The sequence below is a fragment of the Dasypus novemcinctus genome, chromosome 7 (assembly GCF_030445035.2).
Source record: "Dasypus novemcinctus isolate mDasNov1 chromosome 7, mDasNov1.1.hap2, whole genome shotgun sequence".
NCBI classification, from domain to species: Eukaryota; Metazoa; Chordata; class Mammalia; order Cingulata; family Dasypodidae; genus Dasypus; species Dasypus novemcinctus.
In genome coordinates, this window is record NC_080679.1 from 4,883,811 (window position 1) to 4,903,270 (window position 19,460).

The window sequence follows — 19,460 nt, forward strand, 5'->3', positions numbered from 1 at the left end:
CCCTTTTGCATTATGGAAAGAACACTGTCCAAATCAGTATGTACTGTTACCGTTATCTCGATAAAGTACGTACTCTTTAGAAGGGATATTACTGTCATTGTCAGCCTTCACAATGTTGCCCTGAGGAAAATTTGCTGCATTTCTGACTGATATTGATATTCTAGTCTGATGTCAAATTAACTTTGATTTTGCAGTAGCTAAATGTCTGTATTTATACACAGTTAAATCCTACTTGTGTTCTGGGCCTAAAGAAATAGGACTATTTGTATAGTTGGTATAACTATTGAGAATAAAGGCCTAAAAGGATGAATGATTTTGTGATAGTGTACATTTCATTTCTAATATTTTGTCCAATGACTCAGTCATCCTTATTGTATTAGTGTTCAAGCTTTGGATGACTCTCCAATGATAAAATTTGAATGAAAAATAAAAGTATACACCTTAAACCATAAAAAAAAAAAAAAAAGAAGCAAGATCCAAAAGTGGACGTACACTGCAATTCCACTGGCCTAAAGTTCAAAACCAGGGTAAACTACACACTTTTGGGGGTGAATACAAGGATTCGAATAAAGAAAAGCAAGGGATTCTCTAAGAGAGAGGACTGAGCCACTCAAAGGGGGAGGAGTGGGAAAAAGTTGTAACCCAGAAAGGTTTGGGAAGGCTGTCAATGATCCAATTCTTGGTTGCACAGGAATTAGCTTTGCAATTCTTCTTGTTTCATTTTGTTAATTAGAAATAACTTTCTTAAAAATACTTTATTTCAACTTCAGAAAACAAAATTACAGACAAAAGGCAGCTTAGCAAATTATGGCTGCATTCCTTTCAAAAATCCTGTTCAGAGAAATAATTTTTAACCTATATAAAGCAGTGTACATTTGTTGTAGAAAATTAGCAAACAAAAAAAAGCAAACAGAAACATGATGCTCCTATCATGCAGCAGTTGCCATTGTTAACAGCTTATTATATGTCCTTCCAGATCTTGTTCTAAGAACATGATACATATATGCATTTTCTACCAAAATGAGACCATACTTTAAATCAAGTTTTTATTCACTAAAATGTACAATTCCATGGTTTTTAGTATGTGCACAAAGTTGTGTAACCATCACCTCTATTAACTCCAGAACATTTTCATCAGCCCCATAAGAGCCTCCTACTCATTAGCAGTCACACCCCATTCCTCTCCCTCTGGCAAGCACAAATCCTAATGCAGAACTCCTTTATTAGCCCTAAATGGATTTCTCTATTCTGGGCATTTCACATAGATGGAATCATACAATATATGGCCTTTTGTATCTGGCTTTGTTCACTTGCCATAATGTTTTCAAAGTTCATGTTGTAAGCATGTATCAGTACTTCATTCTTTCTATGGCCAAATACTAATTTGCTATATGGGCACACCACATTTTGTTTACCATTCATCCTTTGATGGCCATGGGGCTGTTTCCACCTTTTGGCTATTGGACAGAGTGCTGCTAAGCGAATGCACATACAAGTATTTGTTTGAGTCCCTGTTTTCATCTCTCTGGAGTATGTACCTAGGCATGGAATTGCTGGATCACATGGCTTTAAATGTTCAAACATTTAACTGTTTAAAGAATGAATAAACTGTTTTGCACAGAGGCTATACAATTTTATATTCCCACCAACAATGGATGAGGGTTCTAAGTTCCCCACATCCCAGCCAATATTGTTGTTGTCCATCTTTTTTATATCATCATGGTAGGTGGGAAGGGGTATTTCATTGTGGTTTTGATTTGTATTTCTTTAATAACTAATGAAGTTGAACATCTTTTCATGTGCTTATTGGTCCTTCGTACATTTCTTTGGAGAAGTGGCTGTTCAATTCCTTTGCCAGTTTTTAAATTGGTTTATTTGTCTTTTTATTGTTTCATTGTAAGTATTCTTTATATATTCTAGATACTAGTCCTTTATAAGATATAAGGTTTGCTAATATTTTCCCCCATTCCATGGGTGGTTTTTTTGCTTTCATGATAGTGTCCTTTGAACACAAAAGTCTAGATTTTGATAAAATCCTATTTATCTAATTTTTTCTTTGGTTGCTTGTGCTTTCAGTGTCATATCTAAGAAACCATTGTCTAATGTAAAGTCATGAAGATTTATTGTTTTTTAATAACTTTATTTTAAATTCAAAAAATAAAATAATAGGAAAGGCAGTTCAACAAATTATGGAAACATTACTCCTAAAAAAGTTCTCTCCAGGTACTTTTATGCCACCTAATTCAACAACCAACTCAGTTGTTCCTCTAATTTCAGAGAGATACACAGATGAACACAGATTAGTTAAATAACATAGTCAAGGTCTCTTCATTAATGAAAAAAATGGAAAAAAGAAAAAAATGTTTAATCGTGTTCGAATCTCATAAAACCAAACACCATATTATTTTTTTGAACTTTAGCATTAATATAGTACCAGTTTTGCTTTTGCTACAAAAAACATTACAATGTTGTTGTTAACTATAGTCCATAAATTATATTAGTCATATTTTTCCCATGTATCACCACATTCTTAACACCCTGTAGAAGAACATTCCTGTATTTATATTATTAACCACAATCCTCATCTACTGCCAAAATCATTGTTATACAATTCCAATATTATCCTCCAGCTGTCCTCCAACTAAAATTAATTTTCCTAGATTACTCGTTTCAGCCACAATCACATCCATAAATCAACAGCTTGTTACATTCATTATAATGTGTTACCAAGTCCAACCATTACCACATATTTACATTTGACCTTATTAAGCCTTCTACATACACCCAGCATCTTCTCCACCTTCTTCTTCCACATTCCATCTCCCACCAACCTACACTTTCCAGTCCAGCTCCATTAGTCCACTCATTGTATTTAGTTCCTATCAGTGAGATCATACAAAGTTGTCCTTTTGCATCTGGCTTATTTCGCTCAGCATAATATCCTCAAGGTTCCTCCATGCTGTCATATGCTTCCCCAATTGATTTCTTCTTGCAGCTAAGTAATATCCCATCATAGGAATATACTACATCTTCTTTATCCATTCTTCATTTGTCAGACACTTAGGTTATTTCCATCTTTTAGCAACAGTGAATAATGCTGCTCTAAATGTCGGTGTGCAAGTATCTTGTCCTTGCTTTCGGTTCTTCTGAATATATTCCTAGTAGGGTGATTGCTGGGTCATACGGCAATTATATATTTAATTTCCTGAGGAACTGCCGGATCATCTTCCACAGAGGCGGCACCATTTTATACTCCCACCAGCAATGAGGGACTGTTACTAGTTTTCCATATCCTCTCCAGCAGTTGTAGTTTTCTGTTTTAATAATGGCCATTCTGTATGGTGTGAGGTGATATCTCACTGTAATTTTGATCTGCATTTCCCTAATAGTGATGTGTCTTTTGGCCATTAGTATTTCTACTTCAGAAAAAAATGTCTTTTCAATTCATTTGCCCAAGTTAAAATTGGACTGCTTGTCATTTTGTCGATAAGTTGTGTGATGTCTTTCTATAACATGGAGATCAATACCTTATCAGATATATTTGAAGATTTTTTCCCCATTGAGTAGGCTATCTTTTTTAGTTTCTTGGTAAAGTCCTTTGAAGAACAAAAGTGTTTTAATTTTGAGGCAGTCCCTTTATCTATTTTTTCTTTTGTTGCTCATGCTTTGGGTGTAAGGTCCAAGAAACCAATACCAACCACAAGATCTTAAAGATGTTTCCCTACATTTTCTCCTGGAAGTTTTATGGTTCTAGTTTTTATACTTAGGTCCTTGATCCATTTTGAATTAATTTTTGTATAAGGTGGGAGATAAAGGTCCTCTTTCTTTCTTTTAGACATGGATATCCAATTTTATTGTTGAACAAGCCGTTCTGACCCAGCTGAGTGGGGTTTGATAGCCTTGTCAAAAATAGCTTGACCATAGATGTGAGGGTCTATTTCTGAACTCTCGATTTGATTCCATTGGTCAGTCTGTCTATCTTCCTGCCAGTACCATGCTATTGTTTTAACCACTGTAGCTAGATCATGTGCTCTGAAGTCTGGAAGTGAAAGTCTTCCAACTTCGTTCTTCTTTTTAAAGATAATTTTGGCTATTCAGGGAGGGACTTTACTGTTCCTGATTAATTTGATAATTGGCCTTTCCAATTCTACAAAGAAGCATATTGCAATTTTTATCATTATCATATTAAATCTGTAGATCAGTTTGGGTAGAATTGACACCTTAATGATATTTAGTCTTCCAACTGATGAGCACAGAGTATCTTTCCATTCATTTAGAACATCATTGGTTTCTTTTAGCAATGTTTTATAGTTTACTGAATACAGGTCCTTGTTTAACTTTATTCCTAAATATTTGTTTATTTTAGTCACTATTATAAATGGAACTTTTTTCTGACTTCCTCAGATTGCTCATTGTAGTGTATACAAACAGTATTGATTTTTCCATATTCATCTTGCATCCTGTTACTTTGCTGAAATTGTCTATAAGTTCTAATAGCTTTGTTGTGACGTTTTCAGGATTTTCTAAGTATAGGATCATATCATCAGCGAGTGATGGAAGTTTTCCATTCTTCCTTTCCTATTTGGGTGTCTTTTATTTCTTTTTCTCGCCTAATTGCTCTATTCTAGCACCATGTTGAATAACAGTGGGGAGAGTGGGCATCCTTGTCTTGTTCCCAATCTCAGTGGGACAGCTTTTCATTCTTTCTACATTGAGAACAACGTTAGCTGTGGGTTTTGCATATATGTACTTTATCATATTGAGAGAGTTGCCTTCTATCCCTACCTTTCAGAACATTTTTTATCAAGAAAGAGTGTTGCATTTTGTCAAATGCCTTTTTTGCATCATTGAAATGATCATGTGCTTTCTCTTCTTCCATGTATTAATGCAGAGTGTTACACTGATTGTCTTATGTTAATCACCCTTGCATACCTGGTATAAAGCTCACTTGATCATGATGTATAATTTTGTATGTGCTTTTGGATTCAATTAGCAAATAATTTGTTAAAGATTTTTGCATCTATATTCATTAAAGAAATTGATCTGTAATTTTAAATTTTTTAATGTTTTATTTGACTTTGGTATTAGGGCAATGTTTGTGTTCTTGCATCTAAGGTGAGTCTCTTGTAGACAACAAATAGATGGCTCATGTTTTTTTTTATCCATTCTATCAATCTATGTCTTTTGTTTTTTTTAAGGAGGCACTGGAGATTGAACCCAAGACCACGGGAAGCAGACACTCACCCAACTAAGCTGCACCCGCTCCCTCAATTATGTCTTTTAATTGGGGAGTTCAAGCCATTAACATTCAGTTTTCCTACTATAAAGGCATTACTTACTTCGTCCATTTAATCCCTTGGTTTTCTTTGTCATATTTTTTTATTGTCTCTCTTTTAACCCTTCCCTGAGACCCTATTCACATTTTTACATTTCTTTGCTCTGTTCTATCTTTTCAAGTTCAAATATTTTGTCTTCAAAATCATTTAATCATTCTTGTAACATTTCAAATCTATTATATGCCTCTAATGTATTTTTAATCTCATCCATTATGTCTCTCATTCCCATAAGCTCTGTTACTTTTTTTTGCAGTCTTGGAAATTGTTCTTCATTCTCACACAGTGTCATCTTAATATCTTTTATCACTTCAGTCATATTTTCCTTCATCTCCTTAAACTGATTAAAGAGGTTTGTGTAAACATCATTTACTAGTTGTCTTAAATCCTGATCTCACCTAGATTCTCGACTTGTTCCTTTGATTGGGCCATCTCTTCCTGTTTCTTAGTGTGAGTTTTTATCATTGGTTGATGCCTCAGCATCCGCTGATGTTGGTGATTTTGTGCTGTTGATCAGTTTCTCTCTCTTGCCTAATGGTTTTCTTTCACAGCTTTTCTTTGATTTTTAGTTTAGTTTTTTTGAAAATGTTTATACTGCCCTGTTTAAGTAGACAAAACAGGGACAGAGAGTCACTAAGGGGGCCCGACCAGGTCTACCATTCCCGGAAAAACATCAAGAGAGTCCTGGGAAAACTTCACTTTCCCAGCTGGCCAGCAAATGGTGCTCCTCAGAAAACCCTTCCATGGAGATGAATCCTTCAATTTCCACTACCTCTTCTGATCCAGCATGTCATGGTAGCTACATTCACCAAAGAGAAGCTGGTCAGCCCTGTGCCACACCCCCCTTCCCTGGGAGGAATCTGTCCTTTCCCCTCTCCGTTGGCCGCTCACACAGATTTTACCAAGACCGTTCGCCTCACGGGTGGGGGATGGGTAGCGTTCCAGTCAAGGGTGGAGGGGGGCATCAACTCCCGGTTTTCCTTTGGCGTCTCCATTTCTCCTTCCCCAGTCCCTCTGGACGATGCATGCAGCACTCTCCTGGCCTGCAGGGATCCCCAAAGCAGCTCTCTTGCATGACTTCTATGCCTCCTCCCCTATTTTGCAAGAGAACTGTGCCCTGCCCAAGCGACTCTGACGCCGTCTTGGAACTCTGTGATCGGTCATGAAGGTTTACGCCTTTGGTTTTTTCCTATGAATTTCATAGTTTTAGCTTTTACATTTAGGTCTTTGGTCGATTTTGAGTTAACTTCTGTAGAGGACGTGATTTAGGTGTACGATGTTATCCTTTGGCATGTGTCTATCCAGTTTCCCAAGCACAATTTGTTGAAGACTGTTCTCTCCCCATCTGCTTGCCCAGAACCTCAAGACCAGCCTGTGCTGTGACCTCAGGCCTCACGCGCACGCATGGCCTTCTAGAGTCTCAGGAATATGTTGGAGGTTTTAAAGGTCCCCTCTGGACGTCTTATTCCCAGTTTTCTCTTTTAAATTTTTTGGTCTTCTCCTTGGTGCGCCAACTGTTGTCCCTGCCTCAGGCTGCAGCAGCGATAAGCAGTTGCCATGGACTGTTGTCAATAAATTGGCCCAGTGGTCAGGGCGTCCACCTACGACATGGGAGGTCCATGGTTCAAACCCTGGGCCTCCTTGACTCGTGTGCAGCTGGCCCATGCGCAGTGCTGATGCGCGCAAGGAGTGCCCTGCCACGCAGGGGTGTCCCCCGCGTAGGGGAGCCCCACGTGCAAGGAGTGCGCCCCGTAAGGAGAGCCGCCCAGCATGAAAGAAAGTGCAGCCTGCCCAGGAATGGCGCCGCACACACAGAGAGCTGACACAGCAAGATGACGCAACAAAAAGAAACACAGATTCCCATGCTGCTGACAACAACAGAAGCGGACAAAGAAGATGCAGCAAATAGACACAGAGAACAGACAACCGGGGTGGGGGGGCGGTGGGAAAGGGAGAGAAACAAATAAATAAATCTTTAAAAAAAAAATGCTCCCAGGGGAAAGGCTGTTCATACTGGGAAATGCTGAGTCATGTCAAGTAATGACAATTACCTGGGAAGGGGCCTTGGAGGATGGCTGGTCCCATTCTGCCCCCTCCAGGGGCTGCAGCGCTGCTGTTCATGGCGATCTCAAGGCTGGTTTCCACGGTCCGGTCCCCACTGAGCTGGGGGAGGAGGAGGGAGCGGGGCAGGTGAAAGCCACAAAGCTCGCCACTCTTACCAAGATCCAATCGTTTCCTTGATTATCGTTCCCCAGATGGCTGCAAGTCTTTGACTAATTTCCAAAGTTCTGAAAATGTTGGTTTTGACGATGTCTGCCCGTGCTCTCGTTGCTCACATATAGAAGGGGACTTGGGGAAGTCCTTTCTCAGCTCTCCCCACTAATGTCGCCCTGCAGTTATCTTGATTTTACATACGGTTCATACACACATTTGTATTTATAAAAAGAAAAATAAAAACACAATCAGTGCCGTGGCCTCTTGTGCCCAAGAGCGATGAATACGTAGTGTCTTTCTGCCATTGGAGTGCATGACGTCGTCGTCGTTACGAGCCTGAGCTGCCCTGGGAAAGCTGGTGCAAACGTCACTGTTAGAGACTTCTGCCCATCCAGACGGAGAGGCTGTGCTCACAAAGATGCTCATTACCATGTTGGTCACAAAACAAAAAGTCAAAACCAACCTCTGAATTAGGGGAAAGGGTAGTTAGCCGACTCTGCCTTTTCTCATTGGAATGGTATGCACCCGTGCTCTGAAATCACTAGGAAGACGAAATAGTAACATGGAGAACTTTTTAGGATGTGTTTATCGAGAAAAGCCAAACACAAACGTGTACTTGCACCATGGTTCTAACTCTGAAATGCTTCTCTATGTGCATGCACAACGTCTGAGAGGGAAGACCGAAAAGGAACAGTTTGTTAAGCGGGAGAGAATTGTGGGTGTTCTTAAATTAGATTTTTTGCCCTCTTATTGTTATACTAAGGTCAGGGCAATCAATTGAAAGTTTAAAAAATAGATCAGCATGTCTAAGAGAGAAAAAACATGTTGGACTTGGCACAGGTCAGGAGTGAGCAGTGGTGGGGACTGCAAGAGCCCCGGGCGATGCTTCTGTGAAGTGACCTGCCGATGCAACTCTCTTGTCAGCTCTGGGGACAGGCCCGGGGGACCTGAGATGAAGATGGAATGCTGCTCCTTGCCAAGTGCTTGGAGACAGGGAGGAGGAGAAAAAGAAAAGGAGGAGGCAGGCTTTCTTCCCTTCCCCTCCTCATAGAGATGATGTTTTTCCAATAAATAACTGTGAAGTCTCAAAACGAAACATAAGCCTCCTGAATTTTTTGGCCCTTTTGGGATCCAGGAATCTTTCAGCGTCTGGCCAGGGTCACAGAGGTTTCTCCCGGATGCCCGTGTCTCCCCTAGGGGGCCACTCCCTTCTTGAGGGTAAGGAAGGGACCACCCCATTCAGCCCCACGCCCACTCCACTCCCTCCCCCTGAATTTTGGGACTTTTAGCTTGGCTCAATGTCCAGCAGCTTTCATCCTGGTTTTCTTTCCTGCTTTGTGACTTATTTTAAGTGTCTGAGAAAGGAAAAGAAGTATTAACAGGAATGTGCTTTGGAAATCATTTGCCGGAGCAGTGTTCCCCAAGTGGGCTCCATGTAGGGTGGCCAGCTGTCCTGGTTTGCCAGGAATGGAGGCGTTTCCCAAGATGCAAAACCTTCACTGCTAAAACCAGGCAAGTCCTGGGGAACTGGGGCAAGCTGGTTAAGGTCCAGGAGCCTCTAGTTCAGTAGGATGTTAGGATTTCACGAAAACGTTTCCTTGATCCTCCTAGGTTGGCAAAACACTGCGTTGAACAAAGTCAAACAACTTTTTGCAGCAGGACTTGTCAGGGCCTTTACATGCTAATATGGAATATGCCCAGAGATATCCATATCAACATGGATATGAGATGAAAACTTCGGCAGAGGTGCTCAGGGAGCCTGGGGTCTTCTGGAAAGGATCAGGTCAAGACCTGACTCCCCTCTTTTCAGGGGCCGGGTGACTGAGACCTGCCCGGGGGTGGGGTGCCCTGAGGCAGGGGAAAGGCTGTGCTGGCCCGCGGCGGGGTGCTGGAAGGGCTGTGGTTTCGGGCCCGTGAACCCTGGAGCGTGTCCCGGCCGCCAGCCCATCAGGCTCGGGGAAGGGCACGGCCCCGGCTGGTGGGGGGCTGGGCAGAGGCCTGGCTGCCCCGCGCTGCCCCTCTCTCCCAGGACGGCCCCGGGGGTGCCCGCGGGCCCTCACGCTTCAGGGCCGGCTCCCTCCGCCTTCACGCGGGGCCGCAGAGCAGCGCAGGGAGCCCACGGCTGGGCCCCTACGAGCAGCTCGTCTTCCCGCCCACAGCTGGGGCAGGGACAGAGGACACCCCCACCGGGCTGCAAAGGGGAGCGGGCGGGGGCCCCCCGGCGGCAGCCAGCACCGGGGAGTGCCGTGCCAACCCCTCCCATGAGCTTCCACGGCACGGGGGCACACAGGGGCTTTGAGGGATGGGGCAGGCGTCTGCCCCAGGACCCGGGGCAAAACTGGGGCGCAGGGCCCTTCCTGGACCGGAAGTCAGCCCCCCAGGGTTGAGGGGCCCCAGGAGCTCCTGGGGCGACCGAGGCGCTCTCCCTGCCGTCCTCTGAGATGGTGCATGACGGGTGTGAAAGCTCCTGGGGCTGGGGCTGGTGCCCCCCCCCCCAGCGTGCAGGACGGGGACACGGGCTGGCCTGTGAGTTGGGGGCCCCTCCGCTGTGGGGAAACGTTTCCAAGGGTCAGGAAACAGCCTGGCACAGGCTCGTGGCCCCTTCGGAAGGAGCACAGTCCAGGGGCTCGGGCGTCCCCGCCTAGCCTGGGGTGGGAGCCGCGGGCGACGAGGGCTTCTGAGCCAGGCGGGGGCGTCTTTCCAGCAGCTGCTGACCTCCGCCGGGCTCCTGGGCGTAGCACGGGGATCTGGGTCCCGGGGCCCTCGCCCAGCCTGGCAAGGTGGCCAGTGAGAGCTCGGGGTTCTATGGGGGGCCAGAATGGGGACGCCAGATCTGCTTCAGTGGCCCTACAGGCACGGCGTGGGCCGCCCGGGCTCTGGGCAGGGGCTGCCGGTGGCTGGACTCAGGACTTCGCTGACCAGCTGTACGAGGCTGCACTTGAACTCGCCTCCCGGGACAAGAACCCCTGGTGACATGGTGAGGCCCACAGACGGCGCAGCCATGGGGGCACGTGGGCGTGTTCCAGGCGCTGTTCCCGGGGCACTAGCTGGGCCTGGAGGACACACGGGGTCCCAAGGCTGACACGGGGTCCCTATCTGGGGCTTTCCGAGCGGCTGCAGGGCCAAGGGGCACGGGCACACCTGAGCCCGGGGACTGCTGCCCTGGGGGACGTATGGGCTCCGGGGTGCTCCAGCCGGACTCAGGGTTACGCGCCCCACGGGGGGTTGCCGAGCAGGAGGGCACCCCAGGGGCCGTGCGAGACGCTGGAAAGAGCATCTCTGGGCAGACACCAGGGACAAGCCAGCCCTCTCCCCAGCCCCCTCCATTCCCCCACCCCTGAACCCTGGGGGGCTCAGCCTGGCAGAGGACAGCGCGGCCACTGTGGGCAGCTCCAGGGGTGGGGGGCCAGCTGCCTTGCTGGGGTGAGCAGGGGTGCCCTGGTCCACCTGCCTGGGGGACCCCCGTGGCCAGCCCCTGGGCCGCGGGGCGGGGCCGGCAGCAGTTGCTGGCAGTGGCCACGGGGTGGCGCAGCGGAGCCCAGCACGCCCGGCTCGGGGCTGTGTCCTCTGCGGGCATCTCTGCGCGGGTGCAGCAGGTCAGAGCTGGGGCTGGGCCTGCCCGGGCCACCCCCCCAGGGGGCCGCCGTCCTCCACCCCCCTGCCCGCCCCTGGTCTCAGGCAGGTCAGGCCCTGGGGCGACGCGCCAGGGGCGGCGGGGGTGCCAGCAGGCGGGCGCTGGACCCCAGGCCCAGGCGGGCAGCACCCTGCGCCTCCGCCCCCGCCTGCAGCCTGTCCTTGTTCTGCCTGGACCGGGGACTGCCGCGAAGCTCTGCACGTCAGGGTGCTCCACCTGCACTGCCAGCCGGCGCCCAGGATGAGCCGGGGGCACACCCAGGCACCTTGCTGCCACCCCAGCCCTCCCAAGGCCCCAGGCACCCTGAGCCCCCCGCCTGGTCCTCGCTGCCCCCTGGGGCTCCCCAGCACACCCCACCCTCCGCCCGCAGGCCCTGCTCTTGCTGCTTGGTGAGGGGTGCTCACGGGGTCCCTAGGGCCCCTCATGCCACCCCAGCAGCCCTCACACTGTGGAGGATCCCCTCCCCCTGCCAGGAGACCCCTCTTCCCTCGGACCGCCTCTGCCTGCGGCCGTGCTCCCAGGGCAGGGTGACCGGGAGACCCCCGTGTGTGGCCCTGCTCCCCACTTCCCACAAGCCCACAACCACACACACACCACACCTCCCATCACCCCACAATCACACACACACCACACACCTCTGATAGTCCCACAATCACACACACCACACACTTAAGCACACCACACACCTCCCATCACCCCACAATCACACACACACACCACACACCACTCACTGCTATTGGAGGCCCAGCGAGGGCACTTAGAATACAACTGAGCACAAGGAAAGTGGAACATGTTTTTGACACGTCAGGACAAGGCCAAGCAAAGAAGGCAGGACCTGCCCTGAGAGACAGCGCCTCCCGGGCCAGGGACGCCCACGCTGGCGTCCCGCCGGCCCGCGGCCCTTTGTCCCCTCGTCCTCTCCTTCCCCTCTTCCCCTCGCCCCCCTCCTCCCCCTTGTCCCTGCTGCTCCGGCTCTGGCTGACCCCAAAACTCCTCTTCCCTCTGCGGGGACTTGCGCCCACCTGGACCATCAGAGCCCCACCCGAGACCCCACCTGCCTGGGGCCCCAGACCCCCCCCCCGCCAGCCTCTGCCACCTGCCCCGGCTGCTGCCCACCCACCCACCAGGGCCATCCCCCTGAGGGACCCTTTGCACACCCGGGGCATCTGACTCATCCAGGCGTGACCAGGAGAGGCAAGTGCTGAGGAAGGGCCAGGTGAATGAATGAATGAATGAGTGAATGAATGAATATGAATGAATATGAATGAATGAATGAATGAATGAACAAACGGCTCAGGGAAGCCTGGACCGTGGGGGATCCTGGAGAAGCAGCGGGAACAACGAGCAGAGGCAAGGGGCAGAGGAGCCCGATGGAGAACCCCAACACTAGAACCCTCAGAAGAGGACCCCAGGAGCTGCGGGGGCGCCCCCAGGCCGCGCAGGGCCGCGCGGCTTCTCCTGCCGCCGGGATCTGGGGGCCCTTTCCTGCTCCTCCCTCTTACGCTAAGGAAGGCATCGGCCGTTTAGATTCTATCAACGGAAGGTGACAAAAGATACGAACTGTGCTTGCTAGGAGTCATCGTCTTTCGAGTCTGACAATTCGACGCTGTGCTCGTCCTTCTCCAGGAGCGGCCGATTCGCGTGTTTTCCAGCGGTGTGGGTGGCGCACGCGCGTGGGGCACGTCAGGTCCACGCTCAGCACCCTTCCTGGTTTGCAGGTGGCCGTGTCACCTTCCCGTTGGATTGCTGGGAGGCAGCTTGGCAATCGCGCCGAGCAGCTGGGGACGTGTCGTGAGGGGGCGTCTGAGACCGTGGCCCCCGCCGGGGTCCCAGAAGCGCCTGTCTCAGGGCTGCCCCCGGGCCTCAGGCGAGGTGCACTTCTGGGCATGAAGAACCCTGGAACTTTGAGTGGGGAAAGTTCTGGAGCCGGAAGGAAAGGCCGGGACTGCCAGCTGCTTTCCAGGCCGGTGGAATTCGCCCAGCAGCTCCCCAGGGGGCTGGCGGGGCAGCCAGGGTCGGCATTCCCACCCCCGGGCAGGCTGGGGTAACCCAAGCCGAGCGCCGAGGCTCCCCTGTGACCTGCTGATCTGGCCTGACTGCCCCCCACCCGGAGGCCAGGGTCGGAGAGGTGGCTGCAGGGCCCCCCGGGCGGCTCCACTTTTAAACAAACTCGTCGAGCCCCCAATTCCTTCCTCGGAGGCCTCGTCACATAAATTTTCATTTAGTGCCGCTGCGCTCCCATCCAGGGAACTGTCGGGGATATTTTGAGAAGGATTTGGGAGGTCAGATGGTCACGCTTTAGCGGCCGTGCTGGTGACAGCTCAGCGTGGCGCACCGGGGAGCCCCCAGCCGTGGGACCCTGGACATGGCGCTCCCGGGGCTCCTGCTGCCGCGTTCCCAGGCCGGGGCTGCCCAGCTGGCCCAGATGTGGCTGCTGTGGTTCTCTTACGGGGGCCTGGAAGGCGTCCCCTCAGTGTCCAGCCTCATGGAAGGAAGGGCCACGAGGACTTCCTTGGGTCCTCTCTAAGGTCCGCAGACCAACACTCAGAAGCACGTGCCTCATCTGCGTTTCCATTTCAAAAGCAGCTTTCACACCTTATCATATTTGCTGCTCATGACCTCCACGAGACTGAGAGGACAGGAGCCAGTGTCCCCTTTTTTAGGGATGAGGCAACTGGGCCTTAGTGGCAAAGGGGACTCCGGAGGGCACAGGACTGAGAGGCGCCGGCAGCGTCTCACTCCCCACCCCGGCCGTCTTGCAGGAAGGTCCTGACTTCGGTGCCCGCCCTTGGCCACAGGGCACGGCTGTAGCTGAAACCGTACAACGGCCCCGCAAGGTCCCCGAAGACAATGGGACCAGCAAAGCTGGAGGGCACGTAGTCAGCACGAGGGTCTGGAAACCCCACCGGACTGAGAGCCAGGGCGCAGGCTCTTTCGACTCCATCCCGCAGCCCCCCGTGCTCCGCCTCGGGTGCCGGGTGCCGACACAGGCGGGGAGCCGCCGGGTCTGCGGGCCCTGCCTCCGCGCAGCACGCCTCGCTCAGACGTCAGCTCTGCCCACGCGCCCCCCTGCTCTTCTCCACTTCCGCCCAGGAGACCGGACCCCTGGAGCTGAGCCCCCCGAGCGGGGGATGAGGATGGCAGAGCAGGACCCTGCGGTGGGAAGCGGCGGGAGACGGAGCGACTGTGGAATCCCAGGAGGGCTGCCCGGGGGAGGCGCCACGGGAGCCAGGCGGGCAGCAAGGTGGGGGCGGCCAGCGAACCCAGGGCCAGGCCGACGGCGGCGCCCGGGGAGGGTTGTGGGTGTTGGCGGCGCCGCTGCAACCCTCTCAGGCGTGGCTGCGTGACGGGAGAGTGCGGCCAGCGGGTTTAAGGAAGCTCCCGCGGCTCCGCGCCCGCGGGGACAGGCCAAGGGGCGGCTCTGACAGTCGTCGCGCAGCGTCTCCCCTGGACAACGGAACCGTCCAGGTGCTCTCGTCGTTCTGGCGGGGGACGGGCAGGCAAAGGAGAAGGGCGTAGACTCTACCGTCTTCACGGCTGGCTCGGGGCCTAGCACCCGCCACAAGGAGGGGTACAGGGGCGGACTCAGGCCCCGGAGGAAGAAAATACAGGGAAGAAAGTGGGGGCCCTCGGGGCGTGTTCCACGGGAGGAAGGAGCGGGGCGTGGGCGGGGGAGGGGGCGAGGGCGCAGGAGCGCGGGCACCGAGCACCAGGGCGGCCCCCAGGAAGGGAGGCCCGGCCCCGCGGCCCCAGCGCGGGCACCAAGCACCAGGGCGGCCCCCAGGAAGGGAGGCCCGGCCCCGCGGCCCCAGCGCGGGCACCAAGCACCAGGGCGGCCCCCAGGAAGGGAGGCCTGGCCCCGCGGCCCCAGCGCGGGCACCAAGCACCAGGGCGGGCCCTGGACCCCGTGCCCCGCGCCCCGCGCCCCGGCATGGGCAGCCGACGCCCTCGGACGGGGGCTCGGCTGCGGGACGGGCCCAGCGCGGCAACAGTCACGCTCAGGAAACACGCGGGGTGCCGCGGCCCGGGCGGGCGTCCTGTCGTCTCCAGCTGCTCTGCGGCCGGGAATGCTGCTCGCGGCACCCTGGGTGGGCGTCCGGGTCACTGCGCGCCGACGGCCAGACCCTGCGGGTCCCAGGGCTCAAAGACCAGCCGGCACAGGCGGGAGCGAGGCCGGCCCCGGAAGCCCAAACCGGGGGCGGCGCCCGTCCAGGGCCCGGGGCCCGCGCAGCGCGGCGTGGCGCTTCGGAGCTGGCCGCTGGCCCGGGCCGTGCCCGCTGTGGCGTCCGCTGGGCCGCAGCCTGGCTCTGCGCCCGCCGCTGTGGGCAGGACGCCCCGGGCACGTCGCCCCCTTCTGCCAGCCCCCATCCGTCATGTCACGCACGGGACCTGGCGCCGAGCAGTCCAGGGGTCCCGGCAGCCGCCGCGTGTCCCCTCGCCTGGGGCTCAGGGACGCCTCCGGACGCAGCTTCTCTCCCGCTCGGCGCCCTTCGCCTCCTTCCCCTTGAAAGGAATTTCTTGGCTCCAGACAGGTGATGGCTGGGTGAGAAAAGCGCCTTCCAGGAGCCTGGAACTCCCTCGGTGCGAGCCTGACCACGCTCCCTCGGCTGAAGCAAGTAACGGGACAGGGAGAGCGTCACAGAGCGCCAGACCCCGAGCGGGTCACAGCGCGTCGTTCCAGCGTGAAGAGCGGGCGGGCCCGGCAGCTCAGCGGGCACGACGCCCGCTCCCGCCGCTCGGCCTTCACTGGGAAAACGCCCCGAGCCTCCTCGTCGGCTCTTGCGCTGAGTAGCAACCGGTCCACGTGCAGACACGGGGCGGCTGGCCACGGGGCAGGCCACCCGCGCGGGCCGCTGGCCCCTGGGCACGTGTGGCCGACCCCTCCCCGGCGCTGCCTGCTCACGGCCGCCTCTCCCCCTTCTGCCCCCGTCAGGGTGGTCGGCTCGGTGACCTTCAACTTCTCAGTCGCTCCGTCACCAAATCCACACTGAGCGCCCGCCGGCCCGGGCGCCGCGGAGGCGTCGTGGAGTGGACGGAGGGGCCCGCGCCGGCAGGGCTCTCGTCGGGGCCAGGGGCCGGGCTCAGGAGCGGCGTCCGTTGGCGGCTGGCTCGGGTGCTGGGCGGCGACGAGTGCAGGGAAGATGGGGCGCGCGGTGGAGAGGGGCGGCCGGGGGTCTGCTATTCGGGGGCGGGGCGGGCAGGGCGGGGCTCGGCGGGAAGGTGACGTTTGAGTGGAGACCTGTTAGGTGGGGTGGGGGCCGGCCGTGTGAACCTCTGGGGAGGAACATTCCAGAGACTGGGCAGAGGTCAGGCCCGTCGGAGGGCGGGGGCTGCGGGAGGGGCACGAGGGGAGGGGGCGACGGCGGGGGGGGGGGGGCACGGCCGCGGAGGGCCTGGGAAGGGCTCTCCAGGTCATGAGTCCGCGCGGCGGTGTTATGGGCAGGCTGGGGGGCTCCTGGACCTACGGCGGGGACTGCCCCCGGGACCCCTGCTGGACGGGCCCGAAGCGAGCCCAGGAGCCAGCTGCTGGCCGTTGCTGCCCAGAGCAGGCCATGCTCTGCTCGCAGAGGACCCGGGGGCTGCTGTGGGTGAGACCGCTCACTCAGGTCTTCCTCCAAACCGGCAAGCACCCACCTTGCTCCCAGCAGGTGCAGGTCCAGCCCCGTCCAGCAGAGGCCCAGGCCCCAGGCCGGCGATGGAGAGGCCCGCGAGAGGGAGCCGGGTGCCCGGGGGTGGCGCTGCGGGGGCTTCGCGGAGGCCCAGGCGCCGGGGCTGTCGCCATCAGGTGGTGGTTGGGAGAGGGGAGGGAGGAGAGAGTGGGATGGCGAGAGGGACGGGGTGGGCGGTGGAGTCTGTGGGCGAAAAGCAGAGGTGAGGGCTGGGACCACAGGAGGGCTGGGGGGGCGGCCTGCAGGGCTGGGGGCGTGGGCAGAGTGAGCCGGGGGCGGTGGGTGTGACCCTGGAGAGAGGGGCAGGGGTGGGGCTCGGGCAGCCTGCGGGGCAGGGGTGGGGCTCGGGCCACCCCGGCGTGAAGAGGACCTGGGGGGCGTCAGGCGAGCGTGGCCGACGCGTTGGGCTAAGCCTGTCGTCAGCCCGTAGAGGCCCAGCAAACGACTTCGCGGAGCACCCGCCTGCGCAAGGCGCTTGCCTCCTGGGGGCAGGGGGTTTCCCAGGAAGTGGGGGAGAAGGAGACCCGCTGCAGCGAGGTGTCCCTTTTTCCTTCTTAGATACCTGGGCCTTCTGGTTTCCGCTGGAACGTGGAGAGAGTTCTCAGCCCCCTCTGTGTTCAGAGGGCAACTCACTCGGCGGAGGGAGGTCAGGAGGCGGTCTGAGAGGGCCGGGGTCCTGGAAAGAATGCCCGGCGTGTAGGCCTCACTGGAGAAGATGCAGATCTACTTCCTAATAGCCAGGAAAGAAAGCACTGAAAGAGACCGAGGGAAAAAAGTTCACAGGTTAAAAAATAGTTGGCTTTTATTTATCTTATCTGAGGCTGGGAACAGAAGAGAATAAAGACCTTTAATTGTGTCTTCTATCAAGCACTGTATAGAGTGAGGATAAATGACATCCTGTGATTGCACATGGGGAAAGAATTGGTTAAATGATTATAGTGATGAAACAGCATCTTTCCATGAGAATACACAGTGGCAGGGAGGCACTATGACCATAAACTCCTTCACAGGTTCACTAAACACTATGAACTGGTACTGGTTAAGCAGCTGAACCCCACCTGGGCTTACTACCACCTTCCCCACTCACCAGGTTAGACCTTGGGCAATTGACCTGCTCTGAGTCTCAATTTTCTCACCTGTAAAATGGGACTATAAGAGTTCTGATTTTTGAAGACTGTTTTGGAGCTTAAACAATGCATGTGTTAATAATGCATGTAAAATCTTAGCACAGTGCCTGGTAAAGCCTGAACAAGATGATGGTGATGACGATATATTCCAGTCACTGTGCCAAGCACTGAAGGTTCAGCAATGCTCAGAATGTGTACTCTTCCCTTTAGAGGTCTGAGCTTAGTGCGGTAGATAGATCAGTGGTGTATGGAAAAGTCATTCTGGGTGTTGAGAAGGGGAAATGCTTTCTTGTCCCTGGTGAGAATGAGGAAGTGTTATATTGTAGACTACTTAAAAAAAAATAACAAAATGAGTGCAGTATATACCATAATTTAGGTGCTGAGATCAAAGCTGTAAGTTTAGGAAAATCCATAGGCTTAAATAACTTAATTAGTAAATAAGAAAGACCTACTATAAAGGAACTGAACATTGTACTAAGAAAAAAACCACACTTGAAAAATAAGCAAAGAAAATTAAGGATTTAGGAGTTCTAAACTGAAAAAAGAATTGATAGATAAATTCAAGAGCTGGTTATTTTTTAATAAAATCAGCAAAATTGACAAATCATTGGCTAGATTTAAATTTTTATTTGTCTTTTTCTTAAAAAGATACATAGAGGACTGTATTAATCAGCCAAAGGGGTGCTGATGCAAAATAACAGAAATCAGTTGTCTTTTATAAAGGGTATTTATTTGGGGTAGGAGCTTACAGATAACCAGGCCATAAAGCATAAGTTACTTCCCTCACCAACGTCTATTTTGAGCAAGATGGCTGCCGACATCTGCTAGGGTTCAGGCTTACCTGGGTCCCTACATTCCTGTGGCTTGCTTTTCTCTGGGCTCAAGGTTCCTTTCTTCCTGGGGCTTGCTTCTCTTTCCTCTGCTTGCTGACTTCCTAGGGTTCTAGCTTAAGTCTTCAGCATCAAACTCCAACATCAAAACTCCAACTTCAGAAACCCTCAATGCTGTTCTTTGCCATGACTTTTATCTGTGAGTCCCCACCCACCAAGGGGTGGGGAATCAATGCCCTAATCATAATTCAATCATGCCCAGGTACAGTTCAAACTGCTACAGGAGCTCTCTCACATTTCCCAACGGAACAGCAACAATCCCGCAAATACAAAGGCAAAGACCAGTAAAGAAGGATGGTGCAATGATGAGTTCTTGATACTGATGACTGCTTATGAGCCTGTGTACTTGAAATTTCAACTAGGCCTACAGCTGAAGGGTGCCTAAGAGTTACCTCCTGAGGGCCTCCTTCTTGCTCAAATATGGCCACTCTCTAAGCCAAACTCAACAAGTAAATACATTACCTCCCCCCCAGCATGGGACATGACTCCAGGGGATTAGCCTCCCTGGCAGCGAAGGATTACTGCCAATCACCAGCTGGTGATACAACTAGAAAAAGACCTTGAATAAAAGGGGAAATGGTAAAGACAAATGA